The sequence below is a fragment of the Balaenoptera acutorostrata genome, chromosome 15, assembly GCF_949987535.1.
Source record: "Balaenoptera acutorostrata chromosome 15, mBalAcu1.1, whole genome shotgun sequence".
NCBI classification, from domain to species: Eukaryota; Metazoa; Chordata; class Mammalia; order Artiodactyla; family Balaenopteridae; genus Balaenoptera; species Balaenoptera acutorostrata.
In genome coordinates, this window is record NC_080078.1 from 39119620 (window position 1) to 39129780 (window position 10161).

Below are 10161 nucleotides of genomic sequence, written 5' to 3' on the forward strand. Positions count from 1 at the left end.
TGTCTGACCGCCTCGGCGGCCACAGGCATTCACTGCCCGCCTCTAGTCTCTCTGGTCAGTGGATGTTTACAGCACGAGAGGACTCTGGCTGGGGTTGTCTGTGATGTCTAAAAGGCTGCTGTTTCTTGGCACGTGTGATTTAGTGCATGTCAGAGGAGGGAGAATTCTGGGTATGTTTGTCCCGTTTTAACAGCTGGAGTTACAGAGATTGGGAGCACAATGCCCGGCTCCAGTGTCCTGCTCAGAGGACGCACCTGTCTGTAACACGAGGCTCGGGACATACTGAACCTCGCCCAGCAACCGGGAAAATTGTATCCACTGTCAGTTTGGGTTTTTCTTTTTATTTATTTTTGGTTGCGTTGGGTCTTCGTTGCTGCTTGTGGGCTTTCTCTAGTGGTGGCGAGCAGGGGCTACTCTTCGTTGCAGTGCGCAGGCTTCTCATTGCAGTGGCTTCTCTTGTTGCAGAGCATGGGCTTTAGGCATGCGGGCTTCAGTAGTTGCAGCACGTGGGTTCAGTAGTTGCGGCACGTGGGCTCTAGGGTGCACGGGCTTCAGTAGTTGTGGCACACGGGCTCTGTAGTTGTGGCTCACGGGCTCTAGAGCGCAGGCTCAGTAGTTATGGCGCATGGGCTTAGTTGCTCTGCGGCATGTGGAATCTTCCCAGACCAGGGACTGAACCTGTGCACCATGTGTCAGCAGACAGATTCTTAACCACCGCGCCACTAGGGAAGTCCCTCCACTGTCAGTTTTGTTTTGTTTTGTTTTTTAATAAATTTAGTTATTTTATTTTTGGCTGCGTTGGGTATTTGTTGCTGTGCACGAGCTTTCTTTAGTTGCGGTGAGTGTGGGCTACTCATCGTTGTGGTGCATGGGCTTCTCACTGCAGTGGCTTCTCTTGTTTCGGAGCACGAACTCTAGGCATGCGGTCTTCAGTAGTTGTGCTCGTGTGCTCTAGAGCGCAGGCTCAATAGTTGTGGTACACAGGCTTAGTTGCTCAGCAGCATGTGGGATCTTCCCAGACCAGGGCTCGAACCCGTGTCCCCTGCATTGGCATGCAGAATCTTAACCACCACACCACCAGGGAAGCCCCTCCACTGTCAATTTTAAACAGTAATTTCTAGTCACATCTAGAATGTGTTGGTCAGGAAGATTTTTGAAAACTGGTCTGAGTACACATGGCCAAAAATAGTCTTGTATTTTTTCAGTGGAAAAGATGTTCTGCTCCCTTCCACTTGGATGTGTTTAAAAATGTGATTTGAATTAATTTAAGCTCACTCAAGGAAAATAGAATAAAACTGTTTTCTCAGAAATGACACATGAGGGCTTCTCTGGTGGCGCAGTGGTTAAGAATCCACCTGCCAATGCAGGGGACATAGGTTTGAGCCCTGGTCTGGGAAGATCCCACATGCCGCGGAGCAGTTAAGCCCATGCGCAACAACTACTGAGCCCGCACTCTAGAGCCCATGAGCCACAACTACTGAAGCACGCGTACCTAGAGCCTGTGCTCCACTACAAGAGAAGCCACTGCAATGAGAAGCCCGTGCACTGCAATGAAGAGTAGCCCCAACTCACTGCAACTAGAGAAAGCCCGTCCGCAGCAACAAAGACCCAACACAGCCAAAGATAAAATAAATAAAATAAATAAATATATTTTTTAAAAAAATGACACGAGATGTTTTAGGTGAAAAATGTAAAACAAACAAAAAAAAACCTGTCAGTGGAGACCAGTGGATTATTTACCGCGTTCTTGATGCCAAACGTCTGTGTTCTCAGCTGAACTGCAGGCTGCTTGCTGTGGCCCACGTGTGGGGCCCCAGGCGAGGCTGGGCAGGCCGCTCGATCTGGAAGGTGTCTCAGGTCACCTTGACTCGGGGCTCGCTGATGGATGATAGTTTCCAGGTTGTCAGAGTGATGCTGGAAACTTACTGGGAGAGTGAGGCCCCCTTAAGTGGAAATTGGGCTTTCCTTTTCTTGATGCCCCAGCATGAGAGTTAGACACACTCTGTTTTTTCACGTCCCATTTATTCTAAGTTGAGGGAAAAGGATATCTGTTTGGGGTGAGATCCTCAGATAATGGACACTGTTGATTGGATGTCTTTCAAGTGTCATCCAGCTTAGTGGCCTGCAGTGGGGACAGGAAGCCCCCATGGGGCGAGGAGGCACCAGGCAGGTGCACGGGGCACATCTTGGCCAGCACCGAGGCCCCTGCCCTGGGGTCCCGTGGTGGTGGCTCGGCGCCTGCCCAGCCTGGCTTGTGTGCACTATGGCCGCTGCTTCACTTGAAGCCTTGCTCACTCCCTTCTCTTAAGTGGGTGTCCCCTCTGCTCCTGCTGACCCCAACTGGCATCTGTGATGAAGCCCCAGCATTGGAAATGAACGTTCTCAGCAGACCTGGGATGCAGCGTTGCTGCCAAGCGAAGCTGGTGGGGCCCCACGTCGATGTCTTGGGCGGAGTCAGGCAGCCTTCCAGACAGCCTGCTTGTCCTGGGATCCTGGGACCGTGCCCGCCCTTCTCCCGCCCTCCTGACATGGTCCTAGTACATGCGCGGTGAGGCTAGCAGGAACCTGATGAATCCACTTCATGGCGGCAGTGGTCAAAGATCTTCGTTTTGGGGAGAGTGGCTTTAGTCATGCAGTTGGTGCTTTGTAGGGTGATGACCCAGGTCCTCAGACTCGGGAAGCGATGCTTTCAGAGGAGCCAGAAAAGACTGGTGTTATCAACTGCTTGTCTAGTGGTGGCAGGAGGGAGAGCAGGATCATAGTGTTCCCACCTTGCAGCAGGAACAAGGGAACCGAGACAGGGCCAGCTGGGGTGGTCTGCCCCTGGATGAGGGTCCGGCTCTCTGGGGTCCTCTCCTGGAGCTGCACCCTGGAGGCGGCGCAGTGCATGGGTAGGCTTGGGGCCAGCCATGGCCATGCTGAGACCCAACCCTGACCCCATAGACACCCGGGCTGTGTTGTTGCCTTAGCTGTGTCCCCAGCTCCACAAATCAGCACGTCCACACTCGGCCTGTCCCCCAGGTGGGACCGTGGGGAGACTTGGGACTTGTTCGTGACTCTTCCTGCTTCCCCCGTGTTTCATCAACCTCCACATCCTCCTGATTTCACCTGCAAGGTATCTCCGGAACCTTCCTCTGCTGCCAGCACCAGTGTGGCCCTGAGTCCATGGTGGCTGTCAGCTCTGCCCCTCACACGCCCTGTGGTTTGTCAGGGGCACATGTGCCAGCTTCCTCTGGGTTTCTGCTGTTCCAGGCCCGGCAGTTAGAAGGCGGTACTTTCCCATGTGGGCAGATCTAAGGGGAGGACCACAACCGCCCTCCCCACCTGCCCCACCTCGTCTTGTAGAGCAGGGCAGGCATGGTTTTGGGTTTTCAAGCCTTGGAAGCTGGGCACTGTTGCCTCTAGACCAGGGCTGCTGTCAGGCTCCTTTCAGGGAATGGGAACGACTCCCACGGCCCGAAGGAGGGGACCCCGTAGGGTCAAGGTGCCACAGACTCACAAAGCGGGCCAGGCGGGTCGGAGCTATGGGGTGGGTGAGGGAGTCCTTGGACTTCGCTGGCCGGAGGGAGGAGAAGGAGGAGCGGATGCACTGCCGTCGTGGCGTTTCCTTAGGCTGTGGTTCTGTTCTGTCTGGGTTGGTTGAGAGGCTCTGAGAGAGGGTGCAGCAGGCAGCAGGGGCGCACCTTCCTGACACCTGTCGTGTCTTCCGGACACGGGAAGGAGACGACGCCAGACGGTTCTTCAAGACAGGAAGCGAGGCAGAGGCTTGGCGCCCGGGGGCTGGACATTTGGGGGCCTCCCTGAGGACAGTGCTGCCACCGAGAGCGGGCAGTAAGAAGCCCACCAGGCCAGCAGGTCCCTCAGGAGAGGTGCAGGGCCGGCCCAGGGGGCCCAGAGTTTCCAAGGACACAGGTGTGGCCGCGCCGCATGGCTTTGGATCACACACTGCCCCCCAGAGTCTCGATCAAGCGTGGCGGGAGTAGGTTCTGATTTAATGGGGACTGGGTGACAGCAGGAGTCATAGTCGTCCCCGAAGGGCAGACAGCCAGGGCCGGCTCCGTGACGCGCTTGGTTCCATGTCTGGGTTTCATAGAGGAGGCCTTTCTGGCAGAGGGCGCAGCTCTGGCGGGCAGGACAGGGTGGGGGTTGGCCAGGCGCTGGGTCTGCAACAAGGAGCTTTGGGCCAGGCACATCAGGTGCAGAGCGAGTCTGTCCTGTTCTGGCCAGAACTTGAGTTCACCTCCCTTGGCCGTTGCCAGAGCCCCCGGGTGTTGCACTCACAGGAGGGGAGCTGGGCTGGTCTCGAGGTGACGGCTGTTCTATGCGTTCTGTTTGCGGGGTTGGAGGCAGCTCTCCTGACAGGTGCAGATGTTGTTGCTGCCCAGCTACCTCGACTTTTCTTAATTTCACAGACTTCGTTTTTAGAAGAGTTTGAGACCTACTGAATTACTGCAGAAGCAGTGCAGAGTTCCTGTGTGCCCCACTCCCAGTTTCCCATTATTATCCTCTACATTAGACAGTGCATTTGTCACACTTAACAAGCCAGTGTTGACACTGTTGTTCATTCACCTCTTCTCAGTTCTTCCCATCCCGGGACCCCATCCAGGCCCCACAGACATCTGGTTGCCGCATCTCCTTGGGCCCCCCTGGGCTGGAACCGTGGCTCAGACGCCCCTGTTCTGGACGCCTGGACGCTGTTGAGGAGGACTGGTCAGGGGTTTTGTAGAATGTCCCTCCGGCGGGATTTGTTTGATGTTTTTCTCATTGTTGACTTGGTGGTGGGTTTGAGAGGAAGACCAGAGGTAAAGTGCTGTTGTCGACACATCGGATCAGGAGTCTCTGCCCTCAGCATGATCTGTCTGCTAACGTTGCCCTGACCTCTGGCCGGGGTCATGCCTATCAGGCATCTCCACTGTCCCAAGTCTCCACCTTGTCCTCATTGGAGGTCATCACAGCACAGTCCACATATGGAGGGGGTGGTGGTGTCAGCCCCTCCTTGAGAGGGGCACACGCACGGTGACATGGGCTCTTCCCCACAGGTCTCTCTGGCATCCCCGTGTTTACTCAGTCATTGGCCAAGTTGCCGTGGACTGGAGCATGTTTATTGGTGCCCTGGGTGCCCGTCCTCTTGCTCTAGGCGTTGAAACATCTTGGGGTCAGTGACACTGAAGAGAGACAGAGCCAGAGCTCAGTGACTGTTGTTGCGTGAAATGTGAGTGACCTCACGGAAGACGGACCGGCCCAGTGCTGTCCTGCTCAAATGACATCGGAAGCCCGAGTAGTCCCTTCTTCAGTTTCTTCAGTTACTATCAACTTTCCCAAAAAGTTGGATTTCTGGTTCTGTTATCTGTGCTTTGCTTTAGCAGGAATCCTAAAGGGCTTCTTTGTTGCTCTTAAGGATGGCCGTGTGGCCATCCTTTCCTCTTCCCACCTTCCCGGCCCCCACAAAGAAGAAAGGATTATCTCTAGAAACTTGGAGCGAGGTCGGGGGCTCCGGAGGTCCCTTCCTGCAGAGGAAGCCGCCTTGGCACTTTCCTCTGGCAGAAGGGACAGAGTATCAACTTCAAAGAGTGCCGGCAGCAGATGCCCGAGGGCTGCAGAGGTGTGGGGGGGACCCCTGCATAGCGGCCGCCTTCGGACTGTTGAGGATGAAAACTTTATTTTGGCCTTAAACGCAGTTGATGTCCATGGCTGCCCCTGCCCGTAGCCCCAGGTGCTTTTAAGGGTGTAGATAGATTTGATGTGTAGAAATGAATTCCTGCTACGGTTTTGCGAGGTCCGGGCAGCAGCATGGTGCCGTTTCCGCCGTGTGGCCTTGCAGCAGGGCCCTGTCCCCTGGGGAAACCCCATGTCCTTGTCGAAGGAGTGGCTCACCGCTGCCCACGGTCATCGGACACTGACACGGGCCTTCTCTGCTCTCTCAGACGGTGCCAAGACGTGGCGGGTCCCAGGACAGACCGTGTTCCTGGACTCAGGGCGGGGGGCAGTCACCCATTGGCTGCATCTGTCGGGCCGCTGCTTCACCCCCTCTGGCCTTTCTGTCCTGCCCTGCTTCTGTTCAGCCGTCTCCACGTGGCACTCATGGGCACAGCTTGGAAGAACATGCTTTATCATGAATTCCCATACACCTGCTTCCCGAGTGGGCCTTCGAGAAGCACTCTGTGCCAGGCAAGAAAGTGGGAGAATTCTACAAATTCACAGCTGCCCCTCCACAGGCAGGGGAGAGCAATCTAAAATATTTATCCAGGGCTTCCCTGGTGGCACAGTGGTTAAGAATCCGCCTGCCACTGCAGGGGACATGGGTTCGAGCCCTGGTCCGGGAAGATCCCACATGCCACGGAACAGCTAAGCCTGTGCGCCACAACTACTGAGCCTGCGCTCCAGAGCCCGCGAGCCACAACTCCTGAAGCCTGGGCACCTAGAGCCCGTGCTCTGAAACAAGAGAAGCCCGTGCACCGCAACGAAGAGTAGCCCCTGCTCACTGCAACTAGAGAAAAGCCCGTGCACAGCAACAAAGACCCAACACGGCCAAAAATAAATAAATAAAATAAATAAATCTTTTTTAAAAATTTAAAAAATAAGAATATTTATCCATGATGCCTTCTTACAAAGTGAAAAATCGCTGGGAACTGCTTTAGTTTTCTAGTCAGAGGCTTTCTGTAAAACAGGAGCCTCGCATAGAGGTCGCTGGGGGTGGCTCAAGGCCGAGGGCTGCAGACATGGGCGCGAGGAGGCCCGGCACACACACCCCTCCCTTCTTGGTTCTCTGGCTTCCTTCTCGTGGAGATGAGTGGTCGGTGGGCTGTGGGCCACCTCTGAGGGGGGGAGGGCCTGTCGCTAACAGACAGTTGGAGGTAAGGCGTTAATACAGCCCATTTGGGAGCAAAATCTGGAACTCTTAGACCAGGGAGGACTTGAGTTTCTTTAAAGAACAAAACAATAGACCATCCCCCAAAGTAGTTCTGTGGACGGCCATCTCTTCTAAAATAAGTTCCAGCTGTTAAAAATATAATAAAAGCTGTAAAAGTCTAAAATACTTTTTAACTTTTCATGTAATTAGATATAACTGCCTATATTTTAAAATCTTATATCAAGCAGCCTTGAAATTTAAAATTCAAAACAGGTGAAGTTATGAGAGAACGCATTTCCAAATGCCCTCAGCAGATGTGACAGCAGTGATGCCACAAGCCCGTCGCCGGTGTCCACGGGGACACTGTTCTGGTGGCCAGGCTGTGGGCGGGAGCTGGGCCAGGCCACCTCTGTCCTGTTAGCTTTCAGTCTCTTCCAGTTGGTTCTGATGAAAATGTAAAACGTCCATTGTTTGTGAGGTTTTAAAAGTCAGCCCCTTCCCTTTTCTCTGCTCACCAAGGTTATTTATTGGGAGAATTTACTGGGTAAACTTATTTCTCGCATTAGCCAGTGTGTACACTGGCTGTTCATAGGTTTTTATTATGGAAACTCAGAATCCTGCTCAGAAGCAGAGGGAGTAACGCAGAGCGCTCAGGCCCATGTTCTATGCTCGTTCTGTCCTCGCTCCTCTGTGCAGCTTTCCCTGTAGGAAGCCAGCATCTCTCTGGGTGGGATTGTTAAAACGCCCTTACTCAGTGAGGAAGGGCCCTGGCCTCACTGTGTTCTTTATTGCCTGGCCTGCAGGGTCTGTGTCCTGCCTTCTCAGGTGGGAAATTGCTTCGTGTGGGAAACAGGCAGTCAGGGGGCCCTCCTCGGGCCCCCGCACCCTGCCCTTCCCTCCCCTCACTGGGGGCTTCCAGCAAATCTCAGACTTTGTATCGTTTCATTCACACCTCCTTAATCAGACAACTTTTTTTTTTTTTTAAAGGAATTCCTTTATTTTTATTATTTATTTATTTATTTTGGGCTGTGTTGGGTCTCTGTTTCTGCGCAAGGGCTTTCTCCAGTTGCGGCAAGCGGGGGCCACTCTTCATCGCGGTGCGCGGGCCTCTCACTATCGCGGCCTCTCTTGTTGCGGAGCACAAGCTCCAGATGCGCAGGCTCAGTAGTTGTGGCCCACGGGCCCAGTTGCTCCTTGGCATGTGGGATCCTCCCAGACCAGGGCTCGAACCCGTGTCCCCTGCATTAGCAGGCAGATTCTCAACCACTGCGCCACCAGGGAAGCCCAACTTTTTTTTTTTAACATCTTTATTTACAAACCATAAAATGTAATCATTTAACACGTGCAAGAACAATCACCATCTGCCTCTAAAACATTTCATCAGCCTGGGCCTGCGTCCTCACCCCCTGGCACCCGCTCTTGCTTCCTGTCTGTGCCGACATGCCTGCTCCGGCTGCTTCACACGGATGGAGTCACCCCACGCGGCCTCCGTGTGCAGCTGCCGTCACCGAGGAGGTGCTGCATGGCTCATCCACAGCGTAGCTGGGACTGCTGCCTTGCTCCTTTCACTCCTCATGATCACTTGCAGAGTCAGTTAGAGACAGTTGTGTCCTTTGTATTCTGGGGTCCTCCTGGTGGGTGTTGTGTTAACTTGGGCAGAGTGACGGGCAGAGGATTCACAGGTGTGAGGAATGTGTTCTGGAGCCACTGCGATCCCAGCCAGGGCCACTTCTGTTACATTGTGGGGTTCCTTTCCATGACCCGGGGTCCATACACATGTTTGTGCTCCCCGGGAGTGCGTCCTGGAAGCCCTTGTGGGCGAAGACCCCCAACTCCCTCAGGTTCCACAGGGAAGGCATGTCTGACACATCCTCCATTTAGGGTTGCTTTTCTAATAACCTGTGCTCGTGATAATGGGGTGTCCTTTGAAATTAAAGATGCTAGGGTAGGACATTTTCATGATGTTTGAAGGAAATTATTTACTGCAGTAAAACCAAGTACAGTTGACCTCTGAATACATGGGTCAGAATTGCGTTGAGTCCACTTCTACACAGGTTTCTCACTAAAACCTATGAGAAAACCACTCAACCTGCAGTGAGAGGGCCGATCTAAAAAAAAGCTCCACTGCAGAAGTAATAGCCCGCCTAAATGCCAAATTGTTCAAGGGTGAACAGTATTACATTTACTTTTCCAAACATGTTTATTGATACCCTGTTGTGGGCGTGGCCCTATAGTGTGGTTGTACAGTGGGGCAAATAGGAAACACTCCGGTCAATGACAGTTACCTGGGTACCTAAGGCATGCACCCCAAGTTCAGTAAACTAGGACAGGTCTCCCCTCAGCTTCACCTCCACTCAGACACCTCAGAGCATGTCTCCCCTCAACTTCATCTTTACTCAGACACTTGAGGGCAGGACTCCCTTCAGCTTCACCTCCACTCAGAGAGCTGATGGCTGGTCTCCCCTCATTTTTATCTCCATTCAGATGCCTGAGAGCAGGTGCCCCCTCAACTTCACCTCCACTCAGAAACCTCAGTGCATATCTCCCCTCTTCTTCACCTCTACACAGACACCTCAGGACAGGTCTCCACTTTAGCTTCACTTCCACTCAGACACCTGAGTGCAGGTCTCCCCTCACCTCATCTTTACTAAGAGACCTAGGACAGGTCTCCCCTGACATTTATCTCCACTCAGACACCTGAATGCAGGTCTCCCCTCAGCTTTACCTCCACTCAGGGACCTGAGGACAGGTCTTCCCTCAGCTTCACCTCCACTCGCACACCTCTGCACAGGTCTACCCTCATTTTCACATCCACTCAGACACCTGTGGGAGGGTCTCCCCTCACCTTTACCTCCATTTAGACCTTAGAGGGAAGGTCTCCGTCACCTTCACCTCCACCTGGAAACCTGAGGGTGTATCTCCCCTTAGCTTTCTCTCCACTGGGTCACCTGATGGCAGGTCCCCGCTCACCTTCATATCCACTCAGATACCTCAGGACAGGTCTCTTCTCACCTTCATCTCCACTCAGAAACCTAAGGTCAGGTCTCCCCTCACCTTCACCTTCACTCAGACACCTGAGGGCAGGTCTCCCTGCACCTTCATGTCACTCAAACATCTGAGACCAGGTCTCCCCTCAGCTTCATCTCCACTCAGACTCCTCAGGACAGGTCACCCCTTAGCTTCACCTCTACTCTTACACCTGAGGTGGCTTTTCCCCTAACCTTCACCTCCACTCAGACACCCAAGTACAGGTCTCCTCCACTCAGTCACCTGAGGGCAGGTATCCCCTCAGCTTCCCCTCTACTCTGTCA